Here is a 13,406-nt window from a genome sequence, read left to right as displayed (position 1 = left end):
GTGGGGCCTCACCAGTGCCGAGTACAGTGGCACGATCACTTCTCTAGTCCTATGAGTCTGTGGGTCGCTAACAGACCTCAAAATTTCTCCTAGATACAGGGAGTCACTTAAATGTGATACACTGTTACTATAGTTCCCTAGTCATATGTAGCGCATAGGGTGGCTCTGACCCTCAGTCCCCACTTAAAATAGTAGAACACAAATCTGTATTTAGGACATAGATGAAGGACAAAGGGATCTCCCTTCCATTGCAAGGTGCTTGGTAACCACAGCACCAATTGAATACAGAGAGCAGAGAGCCCTGCTTGGAAGCCAGTAGCACAGATGTATGTGTCTCAGGGGCAGTTAGTGTTGTCCCATCCCACCAGGTGAGATAAGGGATGAGTTAACTCTGAATACTCTGTGCGGTAACAAAAAGTGATGACAATCACCTCAGAGGTTCAATTAATCATGAATTTACTAAAAAAACTCAGTGGAATTACAGCAAATAGTGTCTTGGCAAAAGTTTGTAACTATATCATAAAAAGCTTGGAAAGAATTTAACAACAAAACTTGCAAGAAGTTACTCTTATGTGCCTAGAATAAAGTTAGAAAGAAAGAGAGAGAGAGAGAGAGAGAGAGGAAAAGGAGAGAGACAGATTAAGATATCAGAAGAAAGGTAAGATCTCACCACTCCATTGTTCCAGCTCGTGGTGAGTACGAAACTTCATTAATGCCATGCAGCACACACACACACAAACACACACAGACACAAACCTTCCAAGTGTTTATAACCTAGTCCATTTGTATGTGAGATAGTAGAGCGCGGCTCATCTCCTCCCTCTGCTTGATCTTCATGCTAATTAAGAAGATTGTTCCAGAAATGAGTCAGTGGTTAAAATATTAGAGAGATGGTCACAGTGCTGACCAGAAGTGAGTTGTTTTGTCTCTTAGGGGTAGCTGGTGGTTTGTGATTTCTTCTAGCGGCTGATTGTCAGCTGGATAACCCATCTTGGTCATCCCAATTAGGACTGAGGCCTTGACAGCAACACAGTTGTCTTTATCTTAAAAATGTATGCCTTTGTTTCACAGAGACAAAAGATAGATTGTCTGCCTCCAAAACCACCTATCTTTTCCTGTACAAAGTTGCAAAAACCAGCTGTTTACAGCATAACATACATTATTAATGAGTCCTTCGTTTTGCAAAGGATGGGGGGAAGTGCTTCAAGGACGTCACAAGTGTGAGGCCCTGAACTCACTGTGAGTTTGCAGGCATAGTTCATTATGGTGACAAGCAGGCCCACAGAGTGAATAGACTTGCTAGTATCCAAAGTCATTTTAGGATATCAAACATGAAAACAAGTGGCAAGTTGTAAATCTCTCATGTCTGATATGACTAATCAAATTATCCTCTCATTTATATCCACCTAAATTTGGAGTAACTTCAATGAAGTAAGAGTTACAGTACTACACATTTATATTAGTGTCATGGTTTAACCCGAGCTAGCAATACAACCACGATATCCGCTCACTCACCCTCTCCCCCCCCCACCCCCCCCCCCCCCCCCCAATAGGGGAGAGAATCAAAAGGGAAGGGAGAAACTTGGATTGAGATAAACGCAGTTTAATAAAATAACAAAATACTAATACACTACTGATGTTGGCTGGAAGGACTACTCGGCCAGCCAGGCACAGTCTGGGAAGTTCCTCCAGTGCCTTGACGATAACTTTCTGATGCAAAGGGTGGAGGAGCCGACTAGGAGAAGTGCACTGCTGGACCTCATCCTCACTAACAAGGAGGGTCTGGGTGAAGCGGTAAAGGTTGAGGGCTGCCTTGGTTGCGGCGACCATGAAATGGTGGAGTTCAGGATCTCGTGTGGCAGGAACAGGATAGCAAGCAGAATTGCAACCCTGGACTTCAGCAGGGCAAACTTTGGCCTTCTCAAGCAATTGCTAGGGGAAATCCCATGGGCAAGGCTGCTGGAAGGTAAAGGGGCCCAAGATAGTTGGTTAGTGTTCAGGGACTGCTTCTACCAGGCACAAGATCAGAGCATCCCGACACGTAGGAAGTCAAGGAAGGGAGCCAGGAGACCTGCGTGGTTAAACAGGGAACTGCTGGGTAAGCTCAAGTGGAAGAGGAGAGTTCATAGATCATGGAAGGAGGGGCTGGCCACTTGGGGAGAATATAAGGCTGTTGTCAGAGGGTGTAGGGAGGCAACTAGGAAAGCTAAGGCCTCCTTAGAATTAAACCTGGCGTCAAGGACAACAGACAGAGCTTTTTCAAATGCGTGGCAGATAAAACTAATACCAGAGGCAATGTAGGCCCACTGATGAACGAGGTGGGTGCCCTGGTGACAGAAGATACAGAGAAGGCAGAGTTACTGAATGCCATCATTGTCTCTGTCTACTCTGCTGGAGGCTGTCCTGAGGAGCCCCATACCCCTGAGGCCCCAGAGGAAGTCAGGACAATGGAGGAGTTTGCCTCGGTTGATGCGGACTGTGTTAGGGAGCAATTCGGCAATCTGGACATCCATAAATCCATGGGTCCGGATGGGATGCACCTGCGGGTGCTGAGGGAGCTGGCTGAGGTCATTGCTGGACCACTCTCCATCATCTTTGCCGAGTCTTGGGAAACGGGAGAGGTGCCTGAGGACTGGAGGAAAGCAAATGTCACTCCAGTCTTCAAAAAGGGCAAGAAGGTGGACCCGGGTAACTATAGACCAGCCAGCCTCACCTCCATCCCTGGGAAAGTGATGGAACGACTGATCCTTGGTGCCATCTCAAGGCATATCAGGGATAAGAGGGTCATTAGGGGCAGTCAACATGGCTTCACCAAGGGGAAGTCGTGCTTGACCAACCTCATTGACTTTTATGAGGACATAACAAGATGGATGGATGATGGCAGAGCGGTGGACGTGATCTACCTTGACTTGAGTAAGGCATTTGACACAGTCTCCCACAGCATCCTTACTGCTAAATTGAGGCAGTGCGGTCTGGACGACCGAGTGGTGAGGTGGACTGCGAACTGGCTGAAGGAAAGAAGCCAGAGAGTCGTGGTCAATGGGGCGCAGTCTAGTTGGAGGCCTGTATCTAGTGGAGTGCCTCAGGGGTCAGTACTGGGGCCTGTATTATTCAATATATTCATCAACGATTTGGACGAGGGAACAGAGTGTACTATCAGCAAGTTTGCTGATGACACCAAGCTGGGAGGAGTGGCTGACATACCAGAAGGCTGTGCTGCCATCCAGCGAGACCTGGACAGGCTGGAGAGTTGGGCAGGGAAAAATTTAATGAAATATAACAAGGGCAAGTGTAGAGTCTTGCATCTGGGTAGAAACAACCCCAGGTTCCAGTATAAGTTGGGGAATGACCTATTAGAGAGCAGCGTAGGGGAAAGGGACCTGGGGGTCCTGGTGGACAGCAGGATGACCTTGAGCCAGCACTGTGCCCTTGTGGCCAGGAAGGCCAATGGCATCCTGGGGTGTATTAGAAGGGGGGTGGTTAGTAGGTCGAGAGAGGTTCTCCTTCCCCTCTACTCTGCCCTGGTGAGACCACACCTGGAATATTGTGTCCGGTTCTGGGCCCCTCGGTTAAAGAAGGCCAGGGAACTGCTGGAGAGAGTCCAGCGCAGAGCCACAAAGATGATTAAGAGAGTGGAGCATCTCCCTTATGAGGAAAGGCTGAGAGAGCTGGGTGTCTTTAGCTTGGAGAAGAGGAGACTGAGGGGTGACCTCATTAATGTTTACAAATATGTAACGGGCGAGTGTCACGAGGATGGAGCCAGGCTCTTCTCGGTGACAACCAACGGTAGGACAAGGGGGGTTCAAACTGGAACACAAGAGGTTCCACTTAAATTTGAGAAGAAACTGGAACAGGCTGCCCATGGGGGTTGTGGGGTCTCCTTCTCTGGAGACATTCAAAACCCGCCTGGACGCCTTCCTGTGTAACCTCATCTAGAGGTGTTCCTGCTCCGGCAGGGGGATTGGACTAGATGATCTTTCGAGGTCCCTTCCAATCCCTAACATTCTGTGATTCTGTGAAAAAAAAAAAAAAAAAAAAAAAATATATATATATATATATATATATATATATATATAATAGAAATAAGATAAGGCAATTCCTCACGAGCTCCGTCAGCCAGTCCCAGGAAGCTGCACGTGGTCCCAAAGCCAATCCCAGAGAGAGAAAAGAGAGGAAAAAGGCAGAAAGGCTCAGAGGCCTCTGCAAAATGGCAAAGGGGCAAACTAAATGTCCCACACCAAAAATTCCCCCGGCTGCGCCCCAGAGCAAACAAAAGCAAGAACACCCAAAAGAGCAAGAGCGAGAACGCCCCAGAGAGAGAGAGAGAGAGAGAGGCCGGAAGGCCCCAACCCCTTAAATATGAAGCATGACGCTAATGGGATGGAATGCTCTTAGTGATCAGTCTGGATGTCAGTCAAGCTCTGCCCCATCCATGCTCCCCTTCCTCAATGCCTCACACCTGTGCACAGAGCGCTCAGAATGTCCTTGGCTCTCAGACCAGAGCAATTAAAAACATTAACTCTGTGCTGGGGTGTTATGTCTTGTTCTCAAACTAAACCAAATAATTACCGTGCTAGCTGTGAAAAAGAAAGGTTTCTAACTGCATGAAGAAAATTAACCTTTTTTCAGTCAAACCAGCACCATTAGGTTGGTGCAAACGTAATTGTGGTTTTGGACTGTGAATTTTAAATCATCATAGCTAGGCTCAAACACATCTTTATTAATCAAATTAGGAATCATTAAAATCAACACCTTTATGCCAACAATAAATAAGTTTGTTTATTCCTGTAGCATAAAAATCCGTGCTTCGGGATTCGACGAACTCTTGGAAAGCATTTTCTGCATCCTGCTGGTTGTGGAAGCATTTTCCCTGCAAAAAGTGTTTGAGATGCTTGAAGAAGTGGTAGTCAGTTTGCGAGAGGTCAGGTGAATATAGTGGATGAGGCAAAACTTCATAGCCCAATTTGTTCAACTTTTGAAGCATTGGTTGTGTGACGTGCGGTTGGGCATTGTCATGGAGAAGAATTGGACCTTTCTGTTGACCAGTGCCAGATGCAGGTGTTGCAGTTTTTGGTGCATCTCATCGACTGGCTGAGCATCCTTCTCAGATGTAATGATTTCACCCGGATTCAGAAGGTTATAGTGGATCAGACCGGCAGCAGACCACCAAACAGGGACCATGACCTTTTTTGGGTGCAAGTTTGGCTTTGGGAAGTGCTTTGGAGGTTCTTCTCAGTCCAGTCACTGAGCTGATCATCACTGGCTGTCATATAAAATCCACGTTTTGTCACACGTCACAATCTCATAAAGAAAAGGTTCGTTGTTGTTGCATAAAATCAGAGGACACTTCAAAACGACAAAATTTTTGATTTTTGGTCAGCTCAGGAGGCACCCACTTATCGAGCTTTTTCACCTTTCCAATTTGCTTCAAATGCCGAATGACCATCGCATGGTCAACATTGAGTTCTTTGGCAACTTCTTGTGTAGTTGGAAGAGGATCAGCTTTGATGATTGCTCTCAGTTGGTCATTGTCAATTTCCAATGGCCGGCCACTACACTTCTCATGTTCAAGGTTCTCATCTCCTTTGCAAAACTTCTTGAACCACCACTGCACTGTACATTCGTTAGCAGTTCCTGGGTCAAATTCATTGTTGATGATGCGAGTTGCCTTCACTGCTTTACAACCCATTTTGAACTCAAATAAGAAAATCACTTGAATTTGCTTTTTGTCTAACAACATTTCCATAGTCTAAAATAAATATAAAATAAATAGCAAGTAATAAGTCAGTAGCAAAAAAACATGAAGCGAAAAAAGCGCATTAAAATGATGTATAACATAACCACATTTATTTAAGAATGTATTCCAATATCAAATGGCAAATTTCAACCATGCAAAAACCGCCATTTCTTTTGGCACCAACCTAATGTAATACCAGTTTAAATGAAAGAAGAATTTTCTTCCCTGGCTTTGTTTCTGATTTCAAGATGGTTTAAAAGTCCCATCATTTCATAGGAGCCAATGAAAGTACTTCAAATGCTACAACGTTGTAATAGTGAACAGCGCATCTGTAGACATGCTTTTGTTTTGCATAGTGGAGCTCTGAATGTGAAGCTCAAGGATATTCAGAAAAAGAGACTGGAAAAAACAGTTTAGTCTTCAGCTCAGAAGTACTTTGTTCCTTCATTAAGATTATTAAAAATCACTGCTTTTTCTCATTGCTATGACATTCTGCATCATAGGGACTCATAGCAGCAAACAGTGTACTAACTCAAAAGGCAATTGATCAGAATGGATGGATTGTGAGAGTGAAAAAGAAATTGTTGTTTTGTTTTTGTTTTATTCTGTATTGCTTGGCGCCCTTTGTGTCAGGTGGCTAAAAATGTCAGGGAGATATGAGCATCCTTCATGAAGCTATGACATAGCGACCATTACTGAAACTTGGTGGGATGGATCCTGTGACTGGAGCGTGGCGATTGATGGCTACGGGCTGTTCAGAAGGGACAGGAAAGGAAGGAAGGGTGGAGGGATTGCCCTCTACATCAAGAGATGAAGAGAGTGTGAAGAGCTGTCTCTGAAAAATAGCCACAAGCCGGTTGAAAGCTTATGGGCATGAATCAGAAACCGAGGCAACAAAGGAAACCTTGTGGTTGGTGACTACTACAGGTCGCCCAATCAGGGGGAGACTATTGATGAAGCCTTCTTACTGAAGCTACAGGAGGCATTGCGCTCACACGCTCATATCCTGCTGGGGGATTTCAACCACTCTGTCAAGGTTTAAAAGCAAGGTGACAATAAAACGTAGCAGATGCTCCCTGTTACCCCCTCACCCTCCCTCCACCCTCTCCTTTAGATCAGAAAAGATGATAAGGAAGATAAGAAGGAAGGGAAACTTAGACTTCAAGTTGGAAGGTTTTAAAGGGTTTTACTAATGCTACTAATAAATAGAGAATAGATGCAGGGCCTGAGGTCTTCCAGATCGCAGGCAGGCAGACAAGGTCCTCTCTAGATGTCGGCCATGGTCAAAGAAGGCTAGACCCTCGTGATCACCCTCTTATATACGGGGTATGACGATTATGGGATGGAATACTCAGTTGGTCAGTTTTAGTCACCTGTTCTGTCCGCCCCTCCTCAAACACGCCCCTCTCAATTATGGGATGTGTGGAATTCTTGGCTGTCATAGCAATAAATCTAACCATGAGGCTTCTTCAGCATTCCGTTGGCCTTGACCTTGGCGATATCAGCACCAAGCACAGTGTCCGAGAAAAACATGCAGGCACTTAGAAGGCACTTAGCTGAGAGGAAAATTCACTAAAAGAAACACTGGTCTTGTTTTTAACAAAACCAGGACATCCCATCCCTTATTCCATACCATTTGAGTCATACCCAAATCACTACTGCTTTCTGCCTGTCTTCAAATGTACATACACACACACAAATCTGTATATCACTAGTTCATGAATGCAGGTCTCTATCACAGCAGTCTCTCTCTAGGCAGCAGAGATGATGTGTAATCTGGTGCAGTTTGTGCCCAGGAACTGCAGGTCAGAGATGTCAGTCTCAGGAAAGTTACTGGTCACCACTCAATGAGGTTAGCTCAGGGTTCATCATCACCACTGCATCAACCTGAAAGACACTTATGGAACACTGTTAGTGTCATGCAGCAATTACCCTCATACAGTTTGAAATTGAGTATTCTCACCCAGAATCAAATCTCCTTGAGGTACACATTGGACTTCACCATCCTTCAGCATCACCCACCAAGTACATCCAGGCCCTTGAGCAAAAACAATCCCACAAATGGGTTTGCCTTTGCCCAAAGCAGGAATAACCCAGGCAGCTTTTCCTAACATGTTCCTTCCATGCACCACAGGGACTTTATCCCCTTCTACTGTATGTAAAAGCTCTGACTGAGCAGGGCCAGCTCAACTGATTGATCCCCTGGTGTTAACTAACCAGGTGGCTTGTGCCAACTTCTTATCTCAGTTTTTAAAAGTTCCACCTCCCATTGCCTTCAGGGTAGTTTTTAACAAGCCATTGTATCGCTCAGTCTTCCCAGAGGCTGGTGCATGATAGGGGATATGATATACCCATTCAATGCCATGTTCTTTGGACCAGTTGGTTATGAGACTATTATTAAAATGAGTCTCATTGTCTGACTCTGTTCTTTCTGGAGTACCGTGTCGCCACAGGACTATGCTTTTCAAGGCTCAGAATAGTGTTCCAGGCAGTGGCATGAGACACAGGATATGTTTCTAGCCAACCAGTGGTCGCTTCCGCCATTGTAAACACATAACGCTTGCCTTGGCATGTTCGGGGGAGTATAATATAGTCAATCCGCCAAGCCTCCCCATATTTATATTTCAACCACCACCCCCCATACCATAAAGGCTTTAACCTTTTGGCCTGCTTGATTGCAGCACATGTTTCACAATCATGGGTAACCTGTGAAATAATGTCCATGGTTAAGTCCACCCCTCAGTCCCGAGCCCATTTATATGTTGCATCCTGTCCTTGATGCCCTGAAGCATCATGGGCCCACCGAGCTAGTAAAAGTTCACCTTTATGTTGCCAGTCCAAATTCACTTCAGCTACTTTAATCTTAGCAGCCTGATCTGCTTGCTGGTTGCTTTGATGTTCCTCAGTGGCTCGACCTTTAGGCACATGGGCATCCACATGCTGTACTTTTACAGTCAGGTTCTCTAGTCGAGCAGCAATGTCCAGCCACAATGGGGCAGCCCAAATAGGCTTGCCTCTGCACTGCCAGTTATTTTGCTTCCACTGCTTTAACCATCCCCACAAGTCATTTGCTACCATCCATGAGTCAGTATAGAGATAAAGTACTGGCCACTTTTCTCTTTCAGCAATGTCCAATGCCAGCTGTATGGCTTTTATCTCTGCAAACTGGCTTTACTCACCCTTGTCCCTCATCAGTCTCTGTGACTTGTTGTGTAGGACTCCATACAGCAGATTTCCGCTTTTGATGTTTTCCTACAAGACAACAGGATCCATCAGTGAACAGGGCATACTGCTTTTCAGACTCTGGTAATTCATTATATGCTGGGGCTTCCTCAGCATGCATCACCTCCTCTTCTTCAGGTGATACTCCAAAATCTTTGCCTTCCAGCCATTCTGTGATCATTTCTAAGATCCCCGGGCGATTAGGTTTCCCTATTCGAGCCCGCTGGGTGATTAATGCAATCCACTTACTCCATGTAGCATCAGTTGCATGATGCATGGAAGAAACCTTATCCTGGAACATCCAGCCTAGTACTGGTAATCAGGGCACCAGGAGGAGCTGCGCTTCAGTATCAATCACTTCTGAAGCAGCTTGAACTCCTTCATATGCTGCCAATATCTCTTTTACAGTTGGAGTATAGTTGGCCTCCGAGCCTTTATATCCTCTACTCCAAAATCCTAGAGGTCGACCTCAAATCTCACCTGGTGCCTTTTGCCAGAGGCTCCAGGTAGGACCATTGCCCCAGCTACAGTATAGAGCACATTCTTAACACCTTGTCCTGTCTGGACTGGTCCAAGGGCTACTGCATGTACAATCTCTTGTTTAATTTGTTCAAAGGCTTGTCGCTGCTCAGGGCCCCATTGAAAGTCACATTTCTTTCGAGTCACTTGATAAAGGAGGCGCACAATCTGGCTGTAATCTGGAATATGCATTTTCCAGAAACCCACAACACCTAAGAAGGCTTGTGTTTCCTTTTTGCTAGTTGGTGGGGACATAGCTGTTGTTTTGTTAGTTACCTCTATCGGGATCTGGCGACACCCATCTTTCCATTTAATTCCTAAAAACTGAATCTCTCGGGCAGGTCCCTTGACCTTACCTCTCTTTATGGCAAAACCAGCTTTCAAAAGAATTTGAAGTATTCTCTCACCTTTCTTGAAGACTTCTGCTGCTGTATCACCCCATACGATGATGTCATCAATGTATTGCAGGTGTTCTGGAGCTTTACCTTGTTCCAGTGCAGTCTGGATCAGTCCACGGCAGATGGTAGGGCCGTGTTTCCACCCCTGGGGCAATCAGTTCCAGGTGTACTGGATGCCCCTCCAGGTAAAGGCAAACTGTGGCCTGCATTCTGCTGCTAAAGGAATAGAGAAAAATGCATTAGCAATGTCAGTTGTGGCATACCACTTGGTTGCCTTTGACTCCAGTTCATATTGCAGTTCTAACATGCTCGGCACGGCAGCACTTAACGGTGGCATAACTTCATTTAGGCCACGATAATCTACAGTCAGTCTCCATTCTTCATTAGGCTTTTTCACTGGCCATACAGGGCTGTTGAAAGGTGAGCGAGTCTTACTGATCACTCCTTGACTCTCTAGTTGTCGGATCAGTTTATGAATGAGGATCAGGGAATCACAGTTGGTGCGATGTTGTCGTCTGTGCACCATAGTGGTAGCAATCGGCACCTGTTGCTCTTCGACCTTAAGCAGTCCTACAACAGAAGGGTCATCAGAAAGACCAGGCAAAGTAGACAGCTGTTTAATGTCCTCAGTCTCTACAGCTGCTATACCAAAGGCCCATCTATACCCTTTTGGGTCCTTAAAATACCCTCTCCTTAGGTAGTCTATACCAAGGATGCACGGAGCATCTGGACCAGTCACAACAGGGTGCCTTTCCCACTCATTTCCAGTTAAGCTCACTTCAGCCTCTAATACAGTCAATTCCTTAGATCCCCCAGTCACTCCTTCAATACTGATGGATACTGACACTTTATGATTCAATGGCATCATTGTACACTCTGCACCAGTGTCTATCAGGGCTTTATACTCACATGGTTCTGACGTACCAGGCCACCGAATCCACACCATCCAATAAACTCGGTTGTCATTGTCCCTCTCCTCCACCTGGCTGGAGGCAGGGCCCCCCTAATTCATGTTTTGCACAGTCTCTTTACTTGACTCTGGTAGGGAGACACAAGAATCCCTCCTACTCTGGCTGGAAAGCCTCCCACTGGAAACTGGAGCAGCTTTTCTCTAGGGAGCTTTCTTTTTCAGCTCACGTACTCATTCCTGTTGGTCAGTAGTTGATTTTCCATGCCAATGACTCATATCTTCTCCCTGGTCACGCAGGAAAAACCATAATTCACCTCGTGACATGTTGCGTTTCTCTCGGGCTGGTGCTGCAGAATGGCGTCTTCTAATAGCTGTGGCTCAGGCCTGTGTATGTGACGAGGAGGATCTATCCTCCCTCTTGGACAGTTTGTCACACAGTTTCTCCACAGCTGCAACACAGGCTTGTAGGGGAGAAGAAAGAGTGCCTTCATACTGCCGTAACATGTCTGCTACTTCACCCACAGTTGATAGATCGTCCTTTGAAAGGGTGAGTAACCCTAAAGCGTGGGCATAAGACGGTGGCGTACTCTGCGCAAACTTCTGCATTATACCTCGGGTACATGGCACTTCATCAGGATCTATAATTGTCTGTGGGTCACTGTAAATTATTTCTTGCACAGCCAGTTCTCTCAGATACCGAATACCTCTCTCTCCATAGTAGTCCATTTGGTTGAGTGGCATATCATCTTTTAAAGGGTACCTGATTTTTACTGCTGACAAAATTCTCCTCCAGAGGCTTTGATTTTGTTTCTTCTTTGCAATTGCCTTATCAATGCCACCATCTCTGGCCAGGGATCCCAATTGACTGGCTTCACTGCCATCTAAGTCCAAACTATTGGCCCCACTGTCCCAGCATCGAATGAGCCAAGTGACAATTGGCTTGCCTTCCTGACAGCTAAAATCTTGTTTCACAGTCCTAGGCTCCTTCAGAGATAAGGAGCATTCTATTAGCTCGTCCTTTGCTGGTCGCTTTGCTTTAGAAGGACCCACTGGTTGCTTTGCTGTACTATCCAGGGGTAGCAGTGGATGGAGTTGAAAAAGGGCTGTAGAAGGAGCTGTACAGTGCCCTCTGGTTGCTTTGATGTAGAAGGACCCTCTTCTTCCTCCTCTGATTCTTCTTCTTAATCTTCCTTCACAATGGTTTCCAAATGTGCTTTCTTTTGCTTTCTCCTTGTTGTGGCAACTAATACTGCTGAAGTCTGAATGGCCACATCACATGTTGTGGGGGTTTGAGTGGATGCAGTAACTGACATTGCACTTGCAGTCAGTGGCTGAAGTGCTTGTAGCTTTAAGAGTGGCAACTCCTGCCACAGAAGTTAGAACCGCTACAATCCTCCTAAGTAGTTTTATCACCAGCAAAGACTGACACACATTCCAGAGACCCAGTAATACTAAGAAGCTTCGCTCAAAGGTCCAGGGATATTCAAAATTCCCAAAAGCATCTGTAATTTGCTCTAATGACACAGGCAGAGAACAGTTAAATAGCTCTCCTAAAATCTCACTCCTGAAACTGAGAAAACAAAAGGCACAGGTCTCCTTAATTTCTTTTGCTTCTACCGAAGAATTCCAAAAATGCATACTCCCGAAGTATGATAACAATGAGTAGAAATACATCATTGACTTAACTAAAATCATGTAAATCAGTGATATACAACCCAGGAACAAAGCTATTACAACAACTTTATCCCTACTTCCAAAAAAAAAATGTTCTGCACAAAAACATCAAGAAGAATTAACCCCAAAAAATGCATTATTAAATCCAACCAGATTTGCAACAACATCCTTTAAATCAAAAAAACAAACTCAAACCACAGTCTGCCATAAATTAAATCTGTCAAAGTTTAAAGCAAGGCGACAATAAACCATGGCTGACACTCCCTGTTACCCCCTCACCCTCTCTCCACCCTCTCCTTTCGATCAGAATAAGATAAGATAAGATAAGATAAGATAAGATAAGATAAGATAAGATAAGATAAGATAAGATAAGATAAGATAAGAAGAGAGACTTAGACTTCAAGTTGGAAGGTTTTAAAGGGTTTTACTAATGCTACTAATAATTGGAGAATACATACAAAATATACAAAACCAATCTTGAATGCTCAATATGGAGTTGGCATCACTCCAGTGGTGGCGGAGCTGGGTAGGCGGAGCTGGCTTGGCTCCTGTAGCTGTAAGGCTGGCCCCCAGAAGTCATGGGCGGGACTTCACAGCAAACCGGAAACTGGATTTCAGGGATGCAGGGCCTGAGGTCTTCCAGATCGCAGGCAGACAGACAAGGTCCTCTCTAGATGTCGGCCATGGTCAAAGAGGGCTAGACCCTCTTGATCACCCTCTTATATACGGGGTATGACGATTATGGGATGGAATACTCAGTTGGTCAGTTTTAGTCACCTGTTCTGTCCGCCCCTCCTCAAACACACCCCTCTCAATTATGGGATGTGTGGAATTCTTGGCTGTCATAGCAATAAATCTAACCATGAGGCTTCTTCAGCATTCCGTTGGTCTTGACCTTGGCGATATCAGCACCAAGCACAGTGTCCGAGAAAAACACTTAGAAGGC

Source organism: Columba livia, chromosome W (genome assembly GCF_036013475.1).
Source record: "Columba livia isolate bColLiv1 breed racing homer chromosome W, bColLiv1.pat.W.v2, whole genome shotgun sequence".
Classification (NCBI taxonomy): Eukaryota; Metazoa; Chordata; class Aves; order Columbiformes; family Columbidae; genus Columba; species Columba livia.
This window is presented reverse-complemented; position numbering follows the sequence as displayed.